Source organism: Hyla sarda, assembly GCF_029499605.1.
Source record: "Hyla sarda isolate aHylSar1 chromosome 1 unlocalized genomic scaffold, aHylSar1.hap1 SUPER_1_unloc_9, whole genome shotgun sequence".
Classification (NCBI taxonomy): Eukaryota; Metazoa; Chordata; class Amphibia; order Anura; family Hylidae; genus Hyla; species Hyla sarda.
In genome coordinates this window covers 166,693-190,575 of record NW_026607595.1, presented here as the reverse complement: position 1 = coordinate 190,575, position 23,883 = coordinate 166,693, and the positions used below count along the sequence as shown (strand labels likewise).

Sequence of the window (23,883 nt, the reverse complement as noted above, 5' to 3'; positions counted from 1 at the left end):
GCCGCTCCATGCAGGGGTTGGTCCGCCCCCTTCATGTAGACTGCCAGGGCCCTGTTCAGGAGATCGCAAGGAGTCCCAAGGGTCGGACCCCCGTGATCTATAATGTATCCCCTATCCTAGTGGTTCTCAACTTTTTTTGCCTGAGTTCCCCTTGACAGCCCATTCCCAAAAAATTGTCCCCCCATATTAGAGACATTTTGTAATGATTATAGTATAATTCATATGCTTCACTTTCCTCTATAACAGGCCCCTGTTCCTCTCCCCAGTCCCCTGATTTACAGGTGACGTCTTCTCTAACCAGAGTTGTTTTCTTATCTTCACTATCTGGCCTAGACCGCCATGAAGATTTCTCCCGTACATGACGTCTCCACAGAACCAGACAAGCAAACATTTTAGGCTCCTTTCTGCAGTACAATACCCACCTATTTACTAACTCCCCATGTTTATTGTCACACACAGTAATAGGACCCGCTTTGTGTCCCCATGAAGTTGTTAGGCCCCCTCTGTGCCCCAAATATAGCTGTAGGCCCCCAAACTGTCCCCATATATAGTTGTAGACAGAGAAATTGTTTTTGTCCACTCACCTGGACCAACCTTAACCACTTAAGGACACATGACGTTCTCATACGTCTCCATTTCCGAGTCCTTAAGGACACATGACGTATGAGAACGTCATGTGTTTTACCGGCCCCCCGCAACCATCTGGAGCGGAGCCGGTCCCCGATGCCTGCTGAAATCGTTCAGCAGGCATCGGGGCATATCGCCCAGGGGGGTCATTATGACCCCCCATGTCGGCGATGGCCGCAGATCGCTGGACAATTCTGTCCAGCGATCTGCGGCGGATTCCGGGTCAATCGGGTCTCCAGTGACCCGGTGACCCGGAATTATTGGCTGATCGGGGCCGTCAGAGACGGCCCCGATCAGCCAGAGCCAGCAGGGGTGAGGTGGCACTGGTGCCACCTCACGATCGCCCTGATTCGTCGGCCGGATTACCGGCCGACCAATCAGGGCGCCTGCTGCGGGTGTCACTCCCGCAACCCGCTCCGCCCCTCTTCCGGAGGACGTGAGCGGGTGCGGGACGTGCACCCCGGGTGCTGGGGACCCCGATCCCCGGCGCCCCTGTTGGGATCGGGGCCCCAGGAGCAGCGGCGGCGGCGGAGACGACGAGGGACTGACCTGGTGCAGCGAGGATCGTTGGAGGTGAGTGACAGCCTCCTGCTGTTGCTTAGCAACAGCTCCCAGCATGCAAAAAGGGCATGCTGGGAGCTGTAGTTATGCAACAGCAGGAGGCAGACCACCACAACTCCCAGCATGCCCTTATGGGCATGCTGGGACTTGTAGTTTTGCAACAGCTGGAGGCACATTCTTTCTATGGAAAAGTGTACCTTCAGCTGTTGTATAACTACAACTCCCAGCTTGCACAATCAGCTAAAGTGCATGCTGGGAGTTGTAGTGGTGCATCTGGTGGTTGCATAACTACAACTCCCAGCATGCCCGTTGGCTGTCGGTGACTGCTGAGAGTTGTAGTTTTGCAACAGCTGAAGGCACACTGAGTTAAGTAGTAAACCAGTGTGTCTCCAGCTGTTGCATAACTACAATCCCCAGCATCCCCAGCCAAAGTAGTATGCCTCCAGCTGTTGCATAACTACAACACCCAGCATGCCCTTCCGCTGTCCGTACATGCTGGGGGTTGTAGCTTTTGCAACAGCTGAAGGCACACTTGTTGTTACCAAACTCGGTGTTTCACAACCAGTGTGCCTCCAGCTGTTGCAAAACTACAACTCCCAGCATGCACTGATAGACCGTACATGCTGGGAGGTGTAGTTTTGCAACAGCTGGATGTTCCCCCCCCAATGTGAACGTACAGGGTACACTCACATGGGCGGAGGATTACAGTAAGTATCCGGCTGCAAGTTTGAGGTACGGCAAAATTTCTGCCGCAGCTCAAACTGCCAGCGAGAAACTACTGTGAACCCCCGCCCGTGTGACTGTACCCTAAAAACACTACACTAACACACAATAAAATAAAAAGTAAAAAACACTACATATACACATACCCCTACACAGCCCCCCTCCCCTCCCAAATAAAAATGAAAAACGTCTGGTACGCCACTGTTTCCAGAACGGAGCCTCCAGCGGTTGCAAAACTACAACTCCCAGCATGCACTGATAGACCGTACATGCTGGGAGTTGTAGTTTTGCAACAGCTGGATGTCCCCCCCCCCCCCCCCCCAATGTGAACGTACAGGGTACACTCACATGGGCGGAGGATTACAGTAAGTATCCGGCTGCAAGTTTGAGCTGCGTCAAATTTTCTGCCGTAGCTCAAACTGCCAGCGAGAAACTACTGTGAACCCCCGCCCGTGCGACTGTACCCTAAAAACACTACACTACACTAACACAAAATAAAATAAAAAGTAAAAAACACTACATATACACATACCCCTATACAACCCCCCTCCCCAATAAAAATGAAAAACGTCTGGTACGCCACTGTTTCCAAAACGGAGCCTCCAGCTGTTGCAAAACAACTACTCCCAGTATTGCCAGATAGCCGTTGACTGTCCAGGCATGCTGGGAGTTTTACAACAGCTGGAGGCACCCTGTTTGGGAATCACTGGCGTAGAATACCCCTATGTCCACCCCTATGCAAGTCCCTAATTTAGGCCTCAAATGCGCATGGCGCTCTCACTTTGGAGCCCTGTCGTATTTCAAGGCAACAGTTTAGGGCCACATATGGGGTATCGCCGTACTCGTGAGAAATTGGGCTTCAAATTTTGGGGGGTATTTTCTGCTATTACCCTTTTAAAAAATGTAAAATTTTTGGGAAAACAAGCATTTTAGGTAAAAAAAATATATATTTTTTTACATATGCAAAAGTCGTGAAACACCTGTAGGGTATTAAGGTTCAAATGACCCCTTGTTACGTTCCCCGAGGGGTCTAGTTTCCAAAATGGTATGCCATGTGTTTTTTTTTTTGCTGTCCTGGCACCATAGGGGCTTCCTAAATGTGGCATGCCCCCAGAGCAAAATTCGCTTTCAAAAAGCCAAATGTGACTCCTTCTCTTCCGAGACCTGTAGTGCGCCAGCAGAGCACTTTTCACACCCATATGGGGTGTTTTCTGAATCGGGAGAAATTGGGCTTCAAATTTTGGGGGGTATTTTCTGCTATTACCCTTTTTAAAATTGTAAAAATTTTGGGAAACCAAGCATTTTAGGTAAAAAAAAAATATATTTTTTTACATATGCAAAAGTCGTGAAACACCTGTAGGGTATTAAGGTTCACATTACCCCTTGTTACGTTCCCCGAGGGGTCTAGTTTCCAAAATGGTATGCCATGTGTTTTTTTTTTGCTGTTCTGGCACCATAGGGGCTTCCTAAATGCGGCATGCCCCCAGAGCAAAATTTGCTTTCAAAAAGCCAAATGTGACTCCTTCTCTTCTGAGACCTGTTGTGCACCAGCAGAGCACTTTTCACCCCCATGCGAGGTGTTTTCTGTATCGGGAGAAATTGGGCTTCAAATTTTGGGGGGTATTTTCTGCTATTACCCTTTTTAAAAATGTAAAATTTTTGGGAAACCAAGCATTTTAGGTAAAAAAAATATATATTTTTTTTACATATGCAAAAGTCGTGAATCACCTGTAGGGTATTAAGGTTCACTTTACCCCTTGTTACGTTCCCTGAGGGGTCTAGTTTCCAAAATGGTATGCCATGTGTTTTTTTTTTGCTGTCCTGGCACCATAGGGGCTTCCTAAATGCGGCATGCCCCCCAAAAACCATTTGTCGCTCCTTCCCTTCTGAGCCCTCTACTGCGCCCGCCGAACACTTTACATAGACATATGAGGTATGTGCTCGAGAGAAATTGGGTTTCAAATACAAGTAAAATTTTTTTCCTTTTTATCCCTTGCAAAAATTCAAAAATTGGGTCTACAAGAACATGCGAGTGTAAAAAATGAAGATTTTGAATTTTCTCCATCACTTTGCTGCTATTCCTGTGAAACACCTAAAGGGTTAATACACTTACTGAATGTTTTTTTGAATACTTTAGGGGGTGCAGTTTTTATAATGGGGGTCATTTATGGGGTATTTCTAATATGAAGACCCTTCAAATCCACTTCAAAACTGAACTGGTCCCTGAAAAATAGTGAGTTTGAAAATTTTGTGAAAAATTTCAAAATTGCTACTGAACTTTGAAGCCCTCTGGTGTCTTCCAAAAGTAAAAACTCATAAATTTTATGATGCAAACATAAAATAGACATATTGTATATGTGAACCCAAAAAAAATATATTTTGAATATCCATTTTCCTTACAAGCAGAGAGCTTCAAAGTTAGAAAAATGCTAAATTTTCATTTTTTTCATCAAATTTTGGGATTTTTCACCAAGAAAGGATGCAAGTTACCATAAAATTTTACCACTAAGTTAAAGTAGAATATGTCACGAAAAAACAATCTCGGAATCAGAATGATAACTAAAAGCATTCCAGAGTTATTAATGTTTAAAGTGACAGTGGTCAGAATTGCAAAAAACGCTCCGGTCCTTAAGGTATAAAATGGCCTGGTCCTTAAGGGGTTAAGCTGACACCTGCGCCATCGGACCTGTCGGCCCCGCCCCGGTTTCATAGACAAAGTCCAAAGAAGAAAATGTCCAGCGCAGAAGGTGCAGCTAAAACTTTATTTTCTTTGACAAGAAGACACAGTGCAAATCAGGAACGTCTGACGCGTTTCACACCAGCCGGTGCTTAATCGTAGACTAAGTTCCAGATATAACATGGTTAAAATAACCAAATACAAGGGTCACATGTATCAATACGTCACAATGAAATCCTTACAATAACCAGACATGGATATACGGATTGTGTCCTTCTTGTGAACCCATTCATTGGTTTTCTCTGAACAACAAGATATTTCCATGACTTCAGACAAGCGGCTCATTAGACCTGGGAACTTCTCATTTCTTTTACCTGTAATCACCTGTATATTCATATGGAATCCTGTAGGAAATCTAGATTCATCCTGACAGATTAGACACAACCCGACCATATACAGACCAGAAAAGGATCAGACAGATTTTATATATTACAGTCACTGTTTATTATTTACAATACTTCTTATCAATTACCATTGGGATTAATGTATTTATATGTAAAGTAATCAGGACTGGGGTAATGTAATATATTCCAGTGTACATCAGGGTATATACCAACCTCAGCTGAATGTGGGAAACGTTCCTTATCAATTACCTTTGGGATTAATGTATTTATATGTAATGTAATCAGGACTGGGGTAATGTAATATATTCCAGTGTACATCAGGGTATATACCAACCTCAGCTGAATGTGGGAAACGTTCCTTATCAATTACCATTGGGATTAATGTATTTATATGTAATGTAATCAGGACTGGGGTAATGTAATATATTCCAGTGTACATCAGGGTATATACCAACCTCAGCTGAATGCGGGAAACGTTCCTTCTTATCAATTACCATTGGGATTAATGTATTTATATGTAATGTAATCAGGACTGGGGTAATGTAATATATTCCAGTGTACATCAGGGTATATACCAACCTCAGCTGAATGCGGGAAACGTTCCTTATCAATTACCTTTGGGATTAATGTATTTATATGTAATGTAATCAGGACTGGGGTAATGTAATATATTCCAGTGTACATCAGGGTATATACCAACCTCAGCTGAATGCGGGAAACGTTCCTTATCAATTACCTTTGGGATTAATGTATTTATATGTAATGTAATCAGGACTGGGGTAATGTAATATATTCCAGTGTACATCAGGGTATATACCAACCTCAGCTGAATGTGGGAAACGTTCCTTATCAATTACCATTGGGATTAATGTATTTATATGTAATGTAATCAGGACTGGGGTAATGTAATATATTCCAGTGTACATCAGGGTATATACCAACCTCAGCTGAATGCGGGAAACGTTCCTTCTTATCAATTACCATTGGGATTAATGTATTTATATGTAATGTAATCAGGACTGGGGTAATGTAATATATTCCAGTGTACATCAGGGTATATACCAACCTCAGCTGAATGCGGGAAACGTTCCTTCTTATCAATTACCATTGGGATTTATGTATTTAAATGTAATGTAATCAGGACTGGGGTAATGTAATATATTCCAGTGTACATCAGGGTATATACCAACCTCAGCTGAATGTGGGAAACGTTCCTTCTTATCAATTACCATTGGGATTAATGTATTTATATGTAATGTAATCAGGACTGGGGTAATGTAATATATTCCAGTGTACATCAGGGTATATACCAACCTCAGCTGAATGCGGGAAACGTTCCTTCTTATCAATTACCATTGGGATTAATGTATTTAATATGTAATGTAATCAGGACTGGGGTAATGTAATCCATTCCAGTGTACATCAGGGTATATACCGACCTCAGCTGAATGTGGGAAACGTTCCTTATCAATTACCATTGGGATTAATGTATTTATATGTAATGTAATCAGGTCTGGGGTAATGTAATCCATTCCAGTGTACATCAGGGTATATACCAACCTCAGCTGAATGCGGGAAACGTTCCTTCTTATCAATTACCATTGGGATTAATGTATTTAATATGTAATGTAATCAGGACTGGGGTAATGTAATATATTCCAGTGTACATCAGGGTATATACCAACCTCAGTTGAATGCAGAAAACGTTCCTTATCAATTACCATTGGGATTAATGTATTTATATGTAATGTAATCAGGACTGGGGTAATGTAATATATTCCAGTGCACATCAGGGTATATACCGACCTCAGCTGAATGCGGGAAACGTTCCTTCTTATCAATTACCATTGGGATTAATGTATTTAATATGTAATGTAATCAGGACTGGGGTAATGTAATATATTCCAGTCTACATCAGGGTATATACCAACCTCAGCTGAATGCGGGAAACGTTCCTTCTTATCAATTACCATTGGGATTAATGTATTTATATGTAATGTAATCAGGACTGGGGTAATGTAATATATTCCAGTGTACATCAGGGTATATACCAACCTCAGCTGCATGCGGCAAACGTTCAGGGATATTGTACCCGATTCTCTATGGAGATTCCCATCTGCTATGTCAGTCTGTCATAATGAGGTCTCGCCTCCTGTTCACACCTTGTGGATATATTATCAATGTTGTCCGGCATTTTAGGTAAGTACATGTGGGTATCATGGATTCTTTGCACATGTCTGGTGCGGAAACAGTTAAAATAGGTGTAAGAGGGGGAGATGTTAGGAGACTCATCAATAGGGAGACTTACCGGATGTTTCTCCTCCACACCAGACATCTACAAGGTGTGAACAGGAGGCGAGACCTCATTATGACAGACTGACATAGCAGATGGGAATCTCCATAGAGAATCGGGTACAATATCCCTGAACGTTTCCCGCATTCAGCTGAGGTTGGTATATACCCTGATGTACACTGGAATATATTACATTACCCCAGTCCTGATTACGTTACATACTAATACATTAATCCCAATGGTAATTGATAAGAAGGAACGTTTCCCGCATTCAGCTGAGGTTGGTATATACTCTGATGTACACTGGAATATATTACATTACCCCAGTCCTGATTACGTTACATATTAATACATTAATCCCAATGGTAATTGATAAGAAGGAACGTTTCCCGCATTCAGCTGAGGTTGGTATATACCCTGATGTACACTGGAATGGATTACATTACCCCAGTCCTGATTACATTACATATAAATACATTAATCCCAATGGTAATTGATAAGAAGGAACGTTTCCCGCATTCAGCTGAGGTTGGTATATACCCTGATGTACACTGGAATATATTACATTACCCCAGTCCTGATTACATTACATATAAATACATTAATCCCAATGGTAATTGATAAGGAACGTTTCCCGCATCCAGCTGAGGTTGGTATATACCCTGATGTACACTGGAATGTATTACATTACCCCAGTCCTGATTACATTACATATAAATACATTAACCCCAATGGTAATTGATAAGAAGGAACGTTTCCCGCATTCAACTGAGGTCGGTTTATACCCTGATGTACACTGGAATATATTACATTACCCCAGTCCTGATTACATTACATATAAATACATTAATCCCAATGGTAATTGATAAGAAGGAACGTTTCCCGCATTCAGCTGAGGTTGGTATATACCCTGATGTACACTGGAATATATTACATTACCCCAGTCCTGATTACATTACATATAAATACATTAATCCCAATGGTAATTGATAAGAAGGAACGTTTCCCACATTCAGCTGAGGTTGGTATATACCCTGATGTACACTGGAATATATTACATTACCCCAGTCCTGATTACATTACATATAAATACATTAATCCCAATGGTAATTGATAAGAAGGAACGTTTCCCACATTCAGCTGAGGTTGGTATATACCCTGATGTACACTGGAATATATTACATTACCCCAGTCCTGATTACATTACATATAAATACATTAATCCCAATGGTAATTGATAAGAAGGAACGTTTCCCGCATTCAGCTGAGGTCGGTATATACCCTGATGTACACTGGAATATATTACATTACCCCAGTCCTGATTACATTACATATAAATACATTAATCCCAATGGTAATTGATAAGAAGGAACGTTTCCCGCATTCAGCTGAGGTTGGTATATACCCTGATGTACACTGGAATATATTACATTACCCCAGTCCTTATTACATTACATATAAATACATTAATCCCAATGGTAATTGATAAGAAGGAACGTTTCCCACATTCAGCTGAGGTTGGTATATACCCTGATGTACACTGGAATATATTACATTACCCCAGTCCTGATTACATTACATATAAATACATTAATCCCAATGGTAATTGATAAGAAGGAACGTTTCCCGCATTCAGCTGAGGTCGGTATATACCCTGATGTACACTGGAATATATTACATTACCCCAGTCCTGATTACATTACATATAAATACATTAATCCCAATGGTAATTGATAAGGAACGTTTCCCACATTCAGGTGAGGTTGGTATATACCCTGATGTACACTGGAATATATTACATTACCCCAGTCCTGATTACATTACATATAAATACATTAATCCCAATGGTAATTGATAAGAAGTATTGTAAATAATAAACAGTGACTGTAATATATAAAATCTGTCTGATCCTTTTCTGGTCTGTATATGGTCGGGTTGTGTCTAATCTGTCAGGATGAATCTAGATTTCCTACAGGATTCCATATGAATATACAGGTGATTACAGGTAAAAGAAATGAGAAGTTCCCAGGTCTAATGAGCCGCTTGTCTGAAGTCATGGAAATATCTTCTTGTTCAGAGAAAACCAATGAATGGGTTCACAAGAAGGACACAATCCGTATATCCATGTCTGGTTATTGTAAGGATTTCATTGTGACTAGAGATGAGCGAAGTTACAGTGATTCGATTCGTCACGGACTTCTCGGCTCGGCAGTTGATGACTTTTCCTGCATAAATTAGTTCAGCTTTCAGGTGCTCCCGTGGGCTGGAAAAGGTGTAAACAGTCCTATTAGACTCTCTCCTAGGACTGTATCCACCTTTTCCAGCCCCCAGAGCACCTGAAAGCGGAACTAATTTATGCAGGAAAAGTCAGCAACCGCCGAGCCGAGAAGTTCTTGACGAATCGAATCACTGTAAATTCTCTCATCTCTAATTGTGACGTATTGATACATGTGACCCTTGTATTTGGTTATTTTAACTACGATTAAGCACCGGCTGGTGCGAAACGCGTCAGACGTTCCGGATTTGCACTGTGTCTTCTTGCCAAAGAAAATAAAGCGAGTTTTCACTGCACCTTCTGCGCTGGACATTTTCTTCTTTATATATAGTTGTAGGCCCCCAAACTGTCCCCATATATATAGTTGTAGGCCCCCAAACTGTCCCCATATATAGCTGTAGGCAATCATACTGTCCCCATATATAGTTGTAGGCCACCATACTGTCCCCATATATAGTTGTAGGCCACCATACTGTCCCCATATATAGTTGTAGGCCACCATACTGTCCCCATATATAGTTGTAGGCCCCCATACTGTCTCCATATATAGCTGTAGGCCACCATACTGTCCCCATATATAGCTGTAGGCCCCCATACTGTTCCCATATATAGCTGTAGGCCCCCATACTGTCCCCATATATAGTTTTAGGCCCCCAAACTGTCCCCATATATAGCTGTAGGCCATCATACTGTCCCCATATATAGTTGTAGGCCACCATACTGTCCCCATATATAGTTGTAGGCCACCATACTGTCCCCATATATAGTTGTAGGCCACCATACTGTCCCCATATATAGTTGTAGGCCCCCATACTGTCCCCATATATAGCTGTAGGCCCCCATACTGTCCCCATATATAGTTGTAGGCCACCATACTGTCCCTATATATAGCTGTAGGCCCCCATACTGTCCCCAGATATAGCTGTAGGCCACCATACTGTCCCCATATATAGTTGTAGGCCACCATACTGTCCCCATATATAGTTGTAGGCCTCCATACTGTCCCCATATATAGCTGTAGGCCCCCAAACTGTCCCCATATATAGCTGTAGGCCCCCAAACTGTCCCCATATATAGCTGTAGGCCTCCATACTGTCCCCATATATAGCTGTAGGCCCCCAAACTGTCCCCATATATAGCTATAGGCCTCCATACTGTCCCCATATATAGCTGTAGGCCCCCAAACTGTCCCCATATATAGCTGTAGGCCCCCAAACTGTCCCCATATATAGCTGTAGGCCCCCATACTGTCCCCATATATAGTTGTAGGCCACCATACTGCCCCCATATAGTTGTAGGCCACCATACTGTCCCCATATATAGCTGTAGGCCACCATACTGTCCCCATATATAGTTGTAGGCCTCCATTCTGTCCCCATATATAGCTGTAGGCCCCCAAACTGTCCCCATATATAGCTGTAGGCCCCCAAACTGTCCCCATATATAGCTGTAGGCCTCCATACTGTCCCCATATATAGCTGTAGGCCCCCAAACTGTCCCCATATATAGCTGTAGGCCCCCAAACTGTCCCCATATATAGCTGTAGGCCCCCAAACTGTCCCCATATATAGCTGTAGGCCCGCATACTGTCCCCATATATAGTTGTAGGCCACCATTCTGCCCCCATATATAGTTGTAGGCCACCATACTGTCCCCATATATAGTTGTAGGCCACCATACTGTCCCCATATAGTTGTAGGCCACCATACTGTCCCCATATATAGTTGTATGCCCCCATACTGCCCCCATATATAGTTGTAGGCCACCATACTGTCCCCATATATAGTTGTAGGCCTCCATACTGTCCCCATATATAGTTGTAGGCCACCATACTGTCCCCATATATAGTTGTAGGCCCCCAAACTGCCCCCATATATAGCTGTAGGCTCCCATACTGTCCCCATATATAGTTGTAGGCCTCCATACTGTCCCCATATATAGTTGTAGGCCTCCATACTGTCCCCATATATAGCTGTAGGCCACCATACTGTCCCCATATATAGTTGTAGGCCACCATACTGTCCCCATATATAGCTGTAGGCCACCATACTGTCCCCATATATAGTTGTAGGCCTCCATACTGTCCCCATATATAGCTGTAGGCCCCCAAACTGTCCCCATATATAGTTGTAGGCCTCCATACTGTCCCTATATATAGCTGTATGCCTCCATACTGTCCCCATATATAGCTGTAGGCCACCATACTGTCCCCATATATAGTTGTAGGCCACCATACTGTCCCCATATATAGCTGTAGGCCACCATACTGTCCCCATATATAGTTGTAGGCCCCCATACTGTCCCCATATATAGTTGTAAGACCCCATACTGCCCCCATATATAGTTGTAGGCCTCCATACTGTCCCCATATATAGTTGTATGCCTCCATACTGTCCCCATATATAGCTGTAGGCCACCATACTGTCCCCATATATAGTTGTAGGCCACCATACTGTCCCCATATATAGCTGTAGGCCACCATACTGTCCCCATATATAGCTGTAGGCCACCATACTGTCCCCATATATAGTTGTAGGCCCCCATACTGTCCCTATATATAGTTGTAGGCCTCCATACTGTCCCCATATATAGTTGTAGGCCCCCATACTGCCCCCATATATAGTTGTAGGCCTCCATACTGTCCCCATATATAGTTGTAGACCACCATACTGTCCCCATATATAGCTGTAGGCCACCATACTGTCCCCATATATAGTTGTAGGCCCCCATACTGTCCCCATATATAGTTGTAGGCCCCCATACTGTCCCCATATATAGTTGTAGGCCCCCATACTGCCCCCATATATAGTTGTAGGCCTCCATACTGTCCCCATATATAGTTGTAGACCACCATACTGTCCCCATATATAGTTGTAGGCCCCCATACTGTCCCCATATATAGCTGTAGGCCACCATACTGTCCCCATATATAGTTGTAGGCCCCCATACTGTTCCCATATATAGCTGTAGGCCACCATACTGTCCCCATATATAGTTGTAGGCCCCCATACTGTCCCCATATATAGTTGTAGGCCTCCATACTGCCCCCATATATAGTTGTAGGCCACCATACTGCCCCCATATATAGTTGTAGGCCACCATACTGCCCCCATATATAGTTGTAGGCCACCATACTGTCCCCATATATAGTTGTAGGCCACCATACTGTCCCCATATATAGTTGTAGGCCACCATAGTGCCCCCATATATGTCACGATGCCGGCTGGCAGGAGGTGGATCCTCTGTGCCAGAGAGGGATTGGCGTGGACCGTGCTAGTGGACCGGTTCTAAGTTACTACTGGTATTCACCAGAGCCCGCCGCAAAGCGGGATGGTCTTGCAGCGGCGGTAGTAACCAGGTCGTATCCACTAGCAACGGCTCAACCTCTCTGACTGCTGAAGATAGGCGCGGTACAAGGGAGTAGACAAGAGCAAGGTCGGACGTAGCAGAAGGTCGGGGCAGGCAGCAAGGATCGTAGTCAGGGGCAACGGCAGGAGGTCTGGAACACAGGCTAGGAACACACAAGGAAACGCTTTCACTGGCACGATGGCAACAAGATCCGGCGAGGGAGTGCAGGGGAAGTGAGGTATACATAGGGAGTGCACAGGTGAACACACTAATTAGAACAACTGCGCCAATCAGTGGCGCAGTGGCCCTTTAAATCGCAGAGACCCGGCGCGCGCGCGCCCTAGGGAGCGGGGCCGCGCGCGCCGGGACAGGACCGACGGAGAGCGAGTCAGGTACGGGAGCCGGGGTGCGCATCGCGAGCGGGCGCCACCCGCATCGCGAATCGCATCCCGGCTGGAGGCGGTATCGCAGCGCACCCGGTCAGTGGATCTGACCGGGGCGCTGCAGTAGCGAGGATGTTGCGAGCGCTCCGGGGAGGAGCGGGGACCCGGAGCGCTCGGCGTAACAGTACCCCCCCCCCCCTTAGGTCTCCCCCTCTTCTTGGAGCCTGAGAACCTGAGGACCAGACTTTTGTCTAGGATATTGTCCTCAGGTTCCCAGGATCTCTCTTCAGGACCACAGCCCTCCCAATCAACCAAAAAAAAAGTTTTCCCTCTGACCTTCTTGGAGGCCAGTATTTCCTTTACGGAGAAGATGTCAGAAGAACCGGAAACAGGAGTGGGAGAAACAAGTTTGGGAGAGAAACGGTTGATGATGAGTGGTTTAAGAAGAGAGACATGAAAGGCATTAGGAATACGAAGAGAAGGAGGAAGAAGAAGTTTGTAAGAGACAGGATTAATTTGGCACAAGATTTTGAAAGGACCGAGATAGCGTGGTCCCAATTTGTAGCTGGGGACACGGAAGCGGACATATTTAGCGGAGAGCCATACCTTGTCTCCGGGAGAAAAAATGGGGGGAGCTCTTCTTTTCTTATCGGCAAACTTTTTCATGCGAGATGAAGCCTGTAAAAGAGAATTTTGGGTCTCTTTCCATATGGTGGAAAGATCACGAGTTACTTCATCCACAGCGGGCAAACCAGAGGGCAAGGGAGTAGGGAGGGGGGGGAAGAGGGTGACGGCCGTACACCACGAAAAATGGGGATTTGGAAGAAGACTCAGAGACTCTGAAGTTGTACGAGAATTCGGCCCATGGTAGAAGATCTGCCCAGTCATCCTGGCGGGAGGAAACAAAATGCCGTAAATAGTCACCCAGGACCTGGTTAATTCTTTCTACTTGCCCATTGGATTGAGGATGATAAGCAGAAGAGAAGTTTAATTTAATCTTGAGTTGTTTACAGAGAGCCCTCCAGAATTTTGACACGAATTGGACGCCTCTATCCGAGACGATCTGCGTGGGCAAACCGTGAAGACGAAAAATGTGTACAAAAAATTGTTTTGCCAACTGAGGCGCTGAAGGAAGACCAGGAAGAGGAATAAAATGTGCCATCTTGGAAAATCGATCAACGACCACCCAAACAACGGTGTTGCCACGGGATGGGGGTAAGTCTGTAATAAAGTCCATACCAATCAGAGACCAAGGCTGTTCGGGGACAGGCAGAGGATGAAGGAGACCAGCAGGCTTCTGGCGAGGAGTCTTATCCCGGGCACAGACAGTACAGGCCCGCACAAAATCAACAACATCCGTCTCCAGAGTCGGCCACCAATAGAAACGAGAGATGAGTTGCAAGGACTTTTTGATGCCCGCATGGCCAGCGAGGTGGGAGGAGTGACCCCATTTGAGGATTCCGAGGCGTTGGGGTGGAGAAACGAAGGTCTTCCCTGGAGGAGTTTGCCTGATGGAGGCTGGAGAAGTGGAGATCAGACAGTCAGGAGGAATGATGTGTTGCGGAGAGAGCTCTACTTCCGAGGCATCCGAGGAACGAGAGAGAGCATCGGCCCTAATGTTCTTGTCGGCAGGGCGAAAATGAATTTCAAAATTAAAACGGGCAAAGAACAGAGACCACCTGGCCTGGCGAGGATTCAGCCATTGGGCAGACTGGAGATAGGAGAGATTCTTGTGATCGGTGTAAATGATAACTGGAAATTTTGATCCCTCCAGCAGATGCCTCCATTCCTCAAGTGCCAATTTAATGGCCAGTAGTTCTCGATCCCCGATGGAGTAGTTCCTCTCCGCCAGAGAGAAGGTCCTAGAAAAAAAACCACAAGTAACAGCATGCCCGGAAGAATTTTTTTGTAGAAGGACCGCTCCAGCTCCCACTGAGGAGGCATCAACCTCCAATAGGAAGGGTTTAGATGGGTCAGGTCTGGAGAGCACGGGAGCAGAAGAAAAGGCAGACTTGAGCCGTTTAAATGCGTCTTCCGCTTGAGGAGACCAGGACTTAGGATTGGCATTCTTCTTGGTTAAAGCCATGATAGGAGCCACAATAGTGGAAAAATGAGGAATAAATTGTCTGTAATAATTGGCGAACCCCAAAAAACGTTGGATAGCACGGAGTCCGGAGGGGCGTGGCCAATCTAAGACGGCAGAGAGTTTATCTGGGTCCATTTGTAGTCCCTGGCCAGAGACCAAGTATCCTAGGAAAGGAAGAGATTGACATTCAAACAGACATTTCTCCATTTTGGCATAAAGTTGATTGTCTCGAAGTCTCTGAAGAACCATGCGGACATGCTGGCGGTGTTCTTCTAGGTTGGCAGAAAAAATGAGGATATCGTCCAGATACACAACAACACAGGAATATAAGAGATCACGAAAAATTTCATTAACAAAGTCTTGGAAGACGGCAGGGGCGTTGCACAGGCCAAAGGGCATGACCAGATACTCAAAGTGTCCATCTCTAGTGTTAAATGCAGTTTTCCATTCGTCCCCCTCCCTGATGCGGATGAGATTATAAGCACCTCTTAAGTCCAGTTTGGTAAAGATGTGGGCACCTTGAAGGCGATCAAAAAGTTCTGAGATAAGAGGTAGGGGGTAGCGGTTCTTTACCGTGATTTTATTAAGTCCGCGGTAGTCAATGCAAGGACGTAGGGAGCCATCTTTTTTGGACAAAAAGAAAAATCCAGCTCCGGCAGGAGAGGAGGATTTGCGGATAAACCCCTTTTTTAAATTTTCCTGGATGTATTCAGACATAGCAAGAGTCTCTGGGGCGGACAGAGGATAAATTCTGCCCCGGGGTGGAGTAGTGCCCGGGAGGAGGTCAATAGGACAGTCATAAGGCCTGTGAGGAGGTAAAGTCTCTGCTTGTTTTTTGCAAAAAACATCAGCATAGTCCATATAAGCCTTAGGGAGACCGGTTACAGGGGGAACCACAGGGTCACGGCAGGGAGTACTGGGAACCGGTTTAAGACAGGCCTTGAAACAAGAAGTACCCCAGCTCTTGATCTCTCCTGTGGACCAATCAAGGGTTGGGGAATGGCGTTGAAGCCATGGTAGTCCAAGGAGAATTTCGGAAGTGCAATTGGAGAGGACCAAAAACTCAATTTTTTCGTGATGAGGTCCGATGCACATTAGGAGGGGCTCCGTGCGGTAACGTACGGTACAGTCCAATCTTTCATTGTTAACACAATTGATGTAGAGGGGTCTGGCAAGACTGGTCACCGGGATGTTGAACCTGTTGATGAGAGAGGCCAAAATAAAATTTCCTGCAGATCCGGAATCCAAGAAGGCCATAGTAGAGAAGGAGAAGGTAGAGGCAGATATCCGCACAGGCACAGTAAGGCGTGGAGAAGCAGAGTTGACATCAAGAACTGTCTCACCTTTGTGCGGAGTCGGCGTACGTCTTTCCAGGCGGGGAGGACGGATAGGACAATCCTTCAGGAAGTGTTCGGTACCGGCACAGTACAGGCAAAGATTCTCCATGCGGCGTCGTGTCCTCTCTTGAGGTGTCAAGCGAGACCGGTCAACTTGCATAGCCTCCACGGCGGGAGGCACAGGAACGGATTGCAGAGGACCAGAGGAGAGAGGAGCCGAGGAGAAAAAACGCCTCGTGCGAACAAAGTCCATATCCTGGCGGAGCTCCTGACGCCTTTCGGAAAAACGCATGTCAATGCGAGTGGCTAGATGAATGAGTTCATGCAGGTTAGCAGGAATTTCTCGTGCGGCCAGAACATCTTTAATGTTGCTGGATAGGCCTTTTTTAAAGGTCACGCAGAGGGCCTCATTATTCCAGGATAGTTCGGAAGCAAGAGTACGGAATTGTACGGCGTACTCGCCAACGGAAGAATTACCCTGGACCAGGTTCAGCAGGGCAGTCTCAGCAGAAGAGGCTCGGGCAGGTTCCTCAAAGACACTTCGAATTTCCGAGAAGAAGGAGTGTACAGAGGCAGTGACGGGGTCATTGCGGTCCCAGAGCGGTGTGGCCCATGACAGAGCTTTCCCAGACAGAAGGCTGACTACGAAAGCCACCTTAGACCTTTCGGTAGGAAACTGGTCCGACATCATCTCCAAGTGCAGGGAACATTGTGAAAGAAAGCCACGGCAAAACTTAGAGTCCCCATCAAATTTATCCGGCAAGGATAGTCGTAGGCTGGAAGCGGCCACTCGCTGCGGAGGAGGTGCAGGAGCTGGCGGAGGAGATGATTGCTGAAGCTGTGGTAATAGCTGCTGTAGCATCACGGTCAGTTGAGACAGCTGATGGCCTTGTTGCGCTATCTGTTGTGACTGCTGGGCGACCACCGTGGTGAGGTCGGCGACAACTGGCAGAGGAATTTCAGCGGGATCCATGGCCGGATCTACTGTCACGATGCCGGCTGGCAGGAGGTGGATCCTCTGTGCCAGAGAGGGATTGGCGTGGACCGTGCTAGTGGACCGGTTCTAAGTTACTACTGGTATTCACCAGAGCCCGCCGCAAAGCGGGATGGTCTTGCAGCGGCGGTAGTAACCAGGTCGTATCCACTAGCAACGGCTCAACCTCTCTGACTGCTGAAGATAGGCGCGGTACAAGGGAGTAGACAAGAGCAAGGTCGGACGTAGCAGAAGGTCGGGGCAGGCAGCAAGGATCGTAGTCAGGGGCAACGGCAGGAGGTCTGGAACACAGGCTAGGAACACACAAGGAAACGCTTTCACTGGCACGATGGCAACAAGATCCGGCGAGGGAGTGCAGGGGAAGTGAGGTATACATAGGGAGTGCACAGGTGAACACACTAATTAGAACAACTGCGCCAATCAGTGGCGCAGTGGCCCTTTAAATCGCAGAGACCCGACGCGCGCGCGCCCTAGGGAGCGGGGCCGCGCGCGCCGGGACAGGACCGACTGAGAGCGAGTCAGGTACGGGAGCCGGGGTGCGCATCGCGAGCGGGCGCCACCCGCATCGCGAATCGCATCCCGGCTGGAGGCGGTATCGCAGCGCACCCGGTCAGTGGATCTGACCGGGGCGCTGCAGTAGCGAGGATGTTGCGAGCGCTCCGGGGAGGAGCGGGGACCCGGAGCGCTCGGCGTAACAATATATAGTTGTAGGCCCCCATACTGTCCCCATATATAGTTGTAGGCCCCCATACTGCCCCATATATAGTTGTAGGCCCCCATACTGCCCACATATATAGTTGTAGGCCCCCATACTGCCCACATATATAGTTGTAGGCCTCCATACTGTCCCCATATATAGCTGTAGGCCACCTTACTGCCCCCATATATAGCTGTAGGCCCCCAAACTGCCCCCATATATAGTTGTAGGCCCCCAAACTGCCCCCATATATAGTTGTAGGCCCCCATACTGCCCCCATATATAGTTGTAGGCCCCCATACTGCCCCCATATATAGTTGTAGGCCACCATACTGTCCCCATATATAGTTGTAGGCCTCCATACTGTCCCCATATATAGTTGTAGGCCACCATACTGCCCACATATATAGTTGTAGGCCCCCATACTGCCCACATATATAGTTGTAGGCCACCATACTGTCCCCATATATAGTTGTAGGCCCCCATACTGTCCCCATATATAGTTGTAGGCCACCATACTGTCCCCATATATAGTTGTAGGCCCCCATACTGTCCCCATATATAGTTATAGGCCCCCATACTGTCCCCATATATAGTTGTAGGCCACCATACTGTCCCCATATATAGCTGTAGGCCTCCATACTGTCCCTCTTTCGTGTCCACTGCTCCTCTGGTCTGGGGACCTATTCCTATGGCTCAGAGCAGTAGGTCCCCGGTCTGCAGGGACAGTGGAGCAACAAAGCTGATGGTAGTTCCTGCCCACAGCACCCAGTGCCCGCGCTTCCCCTTTGCTGTCCTCCGCTCCTCTGTGCAGTGACGTCGGCCGACCATTTCTTTCAAGGTGGTCCAGACCAGTAACCAGTGGCTGTGGCTGCCATTACTTATTTTTTTCAAGTACCCCCTGGAGAATTGCTAAGTACCCCTGGGGGAGAACCACTGCCCTATCCTTTGCCTGAATTCTCTGGCTGGCATGAGGATTATAAAGGGGACGGTTTGGTTGACTGCTCCATTATAACCTGCGGGGTCAGGTGGATTGGGGGGCACAGTCATTTGGTCCCTGACCGGGCCCCATAGCAGTGATTTTCCCTGAGGCTGTGTCCACATGATTGTCAAAGACTGGTGTCCCTGCTCCTTGTAAGGCAGTGGTGTCAAACTGTGGCCCTCCAGATGTTCCAAAACTTTAACTCCAGGGCATGCTGGAAGTTGAAGTTTTGCAACATTTGGAGGGCCTCGGTTTGAAGATGACTGCACTAAGGGATACCATGAGAGGGAAGCCTTGATTTACATTTCAGGGACAGTGTGCATCCTTTGGTGTCCAGGCATGCAGGGAGTTGAAGTTTTGCAACATCTGGAGGGCCACAGTTTGACACCACTGTTGTATGGCTGCTCCGCTATCATAGCAAATATCGTTCTTCAGTTTTGCAGTAAATCTTACTTAAAAATGAGAGATGGATTTACAAAGTACTATTGCTTATAAATGCAAAAATTTCCTGGGTTGTTAAGGGGTTAATACTGATAATAAAATCTGTGTTATTCTCTGCAGATTCTTGTAGCAGGAGATCAGAGGAGAATCTTATATCTTCAGATTATAAAGCAGATGATGATATCACACAAGATACATATGAAGAACATTCCATTATCCCAGATACACCCTCAGCCCTTCACAGCCAAGATCTGTCATCTCATCCTTATATACAGGTCCTGCCTTCTCAGTCATCACAGAAAGGTCACAGAAGGGGTGTTGGACATCAACGAGCTCATACAGGAAAGAAAACATATTCATGCTCAGAATGTGGGAAATGTTTTACTCAGAAATCAAGTCTTGTAGTACATCAGAGAACTCATACAGGAGAGAAGCCATTTTCATGTTCAGAATGTGAGAAATGTTTTACTGCTAAATCAGATCTTGTTAGACATAAGAGAAGTCACACAAGAGAGAAGCCATTTGTATGTTCACAATGTGGAAAATGTTTTACTCAGCAAGCACATCTTGTTGCACATCAAATAACTCACTCAGGTGAGAAGCCCTTTCCATGTTCAGAATGTGGGATATGTCTTACTCGGAAAGCACATCTTGTTATACACCTACAGAAATGTCTGTTACGCAAAATGCAAATAGAATCCAAATAACACATCTGTATATATGTCACCAGGTACTAGAATATTATACATTAAACCTTGGTCATGTCTTCTTATTCATCACAGGATGTTAAGAAAAAAAATAAGGTCACAGAAGGGCTGTTGGACATTGAGAAGCTCACACAAGAAAGAAACAATATACATGCTCAGAATGTGGGAAATGTTTTACTGATTTCTGAGTTCTTTGATGTACAAAATGACTTGATTTAAAAATGGCTTCTCTTCTGTTTTCATGTTCAGAATGTGGGAAATCAAGTTTTGTTCAACATCATAGAACTCACACAGGGGAGAAACCATTTTCATGCTCAGCATGTGGAAAAAGTTTTACTTACAGATCAAGTCTCGTTGAACATGAAAAATCTCACACAGTGGAGAAGCCATCTTTATGTTCAGAATGTGGGAAATGTTATACTTGGAAACCAAACTTATTAGTCATCAAAGAACTCACACAAGAGAGAAACCATTTTCATGCTCAGAATGTGGAAAATGTTTTACTTGGAAATCAGCTCTTCTTCAGCATCAAAGAATTAACATAGGAGAGAACTCAATTCAGAGCAATAAATGATGCAGATAACACATCTATATATTCACCATGTACATAGGATATCTGACATTTATACATATATCATATACTGCATCTCCAAACTTCTTACCAATTGTTAATAAAAGTTTTCTTTTGAAACTTATGCAGCTATGTCATGTCATACAGCTCAACTACATGTACATTACACATATACAGCTCTACTGTGTACATATACAGCTCAGCTACATGCACATTACACATATATAGCTCTACTGTGTACACATACAGCTCAGCTACATGTACATTACACATATACAGCTCTACTGTGTACACATACAGCTCAGCTACATGTACATTACACATATACAGCTCTACTGTGTACATATACAGCTCAGCTACATGCACATTACACATATACAGCTCTACTGTGTACACATACAGCTCAGCTACATGTACATTACACATATACAGCTCTACTGTGTACACATACAGCTCAGCTACATGTACATTACACATATACAGCACTACTGTGTACACATACAGCTCAGCTACATGTACATTACACATATACAGCTCTACTGTGTATACATACAGCTCAGCTACATGTACATTACACATATACAGCTCTACTGTGTACACATACAGCTCAGCTACATGTACATTACACATATACAGCTCTACTGTGTACACATACAGCTCAGCTCCATGTACATTACACATATACAGCACTACTGTGTACACATACAGCACAGCTACATGCACATTACACATATACAGCTCTACTGTGTACACATACAGCTCAGCTACATGTACATTACACATATACAGCTCTACTGTGTACACATACAGCTCAGCTACATGTACATTACACATATACAGCTCTACTGTGTATACATACAGCTCAGCTACATGTACATTACACATATACAGCTCTACTGTGTACACATACAGCTCAGCTACATGTACATTACACATATACAGCTCTACTGTGTACACATACAGCTCAGCTCCATGTACATTACACATATACAGCACTACTGTGTACACATACAGCACAGCTACATGCACATTACACATATACAGCTCTACTGTGTACACATACAGCTCAGCTACATGTACATTACACATATACAGCTCTACTGTGTACACATACAGCTCAGCTACATGTATATTACACATATACAGCTCTACTGTGTACACATACAGCTCAGCTACATGTATATTACACATATACAGCTCTACTGTGTACACATACAGCTCAGCTACATGTACATTACACATATACAGCTCTACTGTGTACACATACAGCTCAGCTACATGTACATTACACATATACAGCTCTACTGTGTACACATACAGCTCAGCTACATGTACATTACACATATACAGCTCTACTGTGTACACATACAGCTCAGCTACATGTACATTCCACATATACAGCTCTACTGTGTACACATACAGCTCAGCTACATGTACATTACACATATACAGCTCTACTGTGTACACATACAGCTCAGCTACATGCACATTACACATATACAGCACTACTGTGTACACATACAGCTCAGCTACATGTACATTACATATATACAGCTCTACTGTGTACACATACAGCTCAGCTACATGCACATTACACATATACAGCTCTACTGTGTACACATACAGCTCAGCTACATGTACATTACACATATACAGCTCTACTGTGTACACATACAGCTCAGCTACATGTACATTACACATATACAGCTCTACTGTGTACACATACAGCTCAGCTACATGCACATTACACATATACAGCTCTACTGTGTACACATACAGCTCAGCTACATGTACATTACACATATACAGCTCTACTGTGTACACATACAGCTCAGCTACATGTACATTACACATATACAGCTCTACTGTGTACACATACAGCTCAGCCACATGCACATTACACATATACAGCTCTACTGTGTACACATACAGCTCAGCCACATGCACATTACACATATACAGCTCTACTGTGTACACATACAGCTCAGCTACCTGCACATTACACATATACAGCTCTACTGTGTACACATACAGCTCAGCTACATGTACATTACACATATACAGCTCTACTGTGTACACATACAGCTCAGCTACATGCGCATTACACATATACAGCTCTACTGTGTACACATACAGCTCAGCTACATGTACATTACACATATACAGCTCTACTGTGTACACATACAGCTCAGCTACATGTACATTACACATATACAGCTCTACTGTGTACACATACAGCTCAGCTACATGTACATTACACATATACAGCTCTGCTGTGTACACATACAGCTCAGTGTTGTAGTGAGGTGCGGTTGCAGTATTGAGGTAAGGAGGCAGCATTTTAAATCAAAGTCCAGTGTTTTATTCACACTTTAGTACTCAGCAAACACAGTCTTTAAAGCAGGAAAAAAGAGATAAATCATAACAAAGTCCACCTTGTCTCTCTTTGGTGTTTGTTCACACCCGGGGTTTGTGCCGTGTGGTATATACAGCGAAGGCTTTTCCTGGACTCCAGAGCAGAGCTCCTCACACAGCCTGTCCTTGCTCTGTCAGCTGCCGAACTGGACAATCCCCCGCCCCTGGTGAGAGAGCCAGGCTTTAAAGCCAGGATTGTGGGGAATGACCCCCACCCTACTCATTCCCAGTAAAGCCGTCCCAGGTTGGCCACACTTCCAGCCACACTACAGAACTATCGACTAGCTGCACCGCAGTAGACACTAGATAAATAATGTGGCTTTACTTCACCAAGGCCAGGAACCCTGGTGGCACATAGCGTC

The 23,883-nt window shown here is 45.2% G+C and overlaps 1 pseudogene; it reads left to right on the top strand.

The window, feature by feature from the left end:
* The window catches only part of LOC130298316 (oocyte zinc finger protein XlCOF6-like), a 63,997-nt pseudogene that overhangs the window by 4,882 nt on the left and 35,232 nt on the right, over positions 1-23,883 (top strand).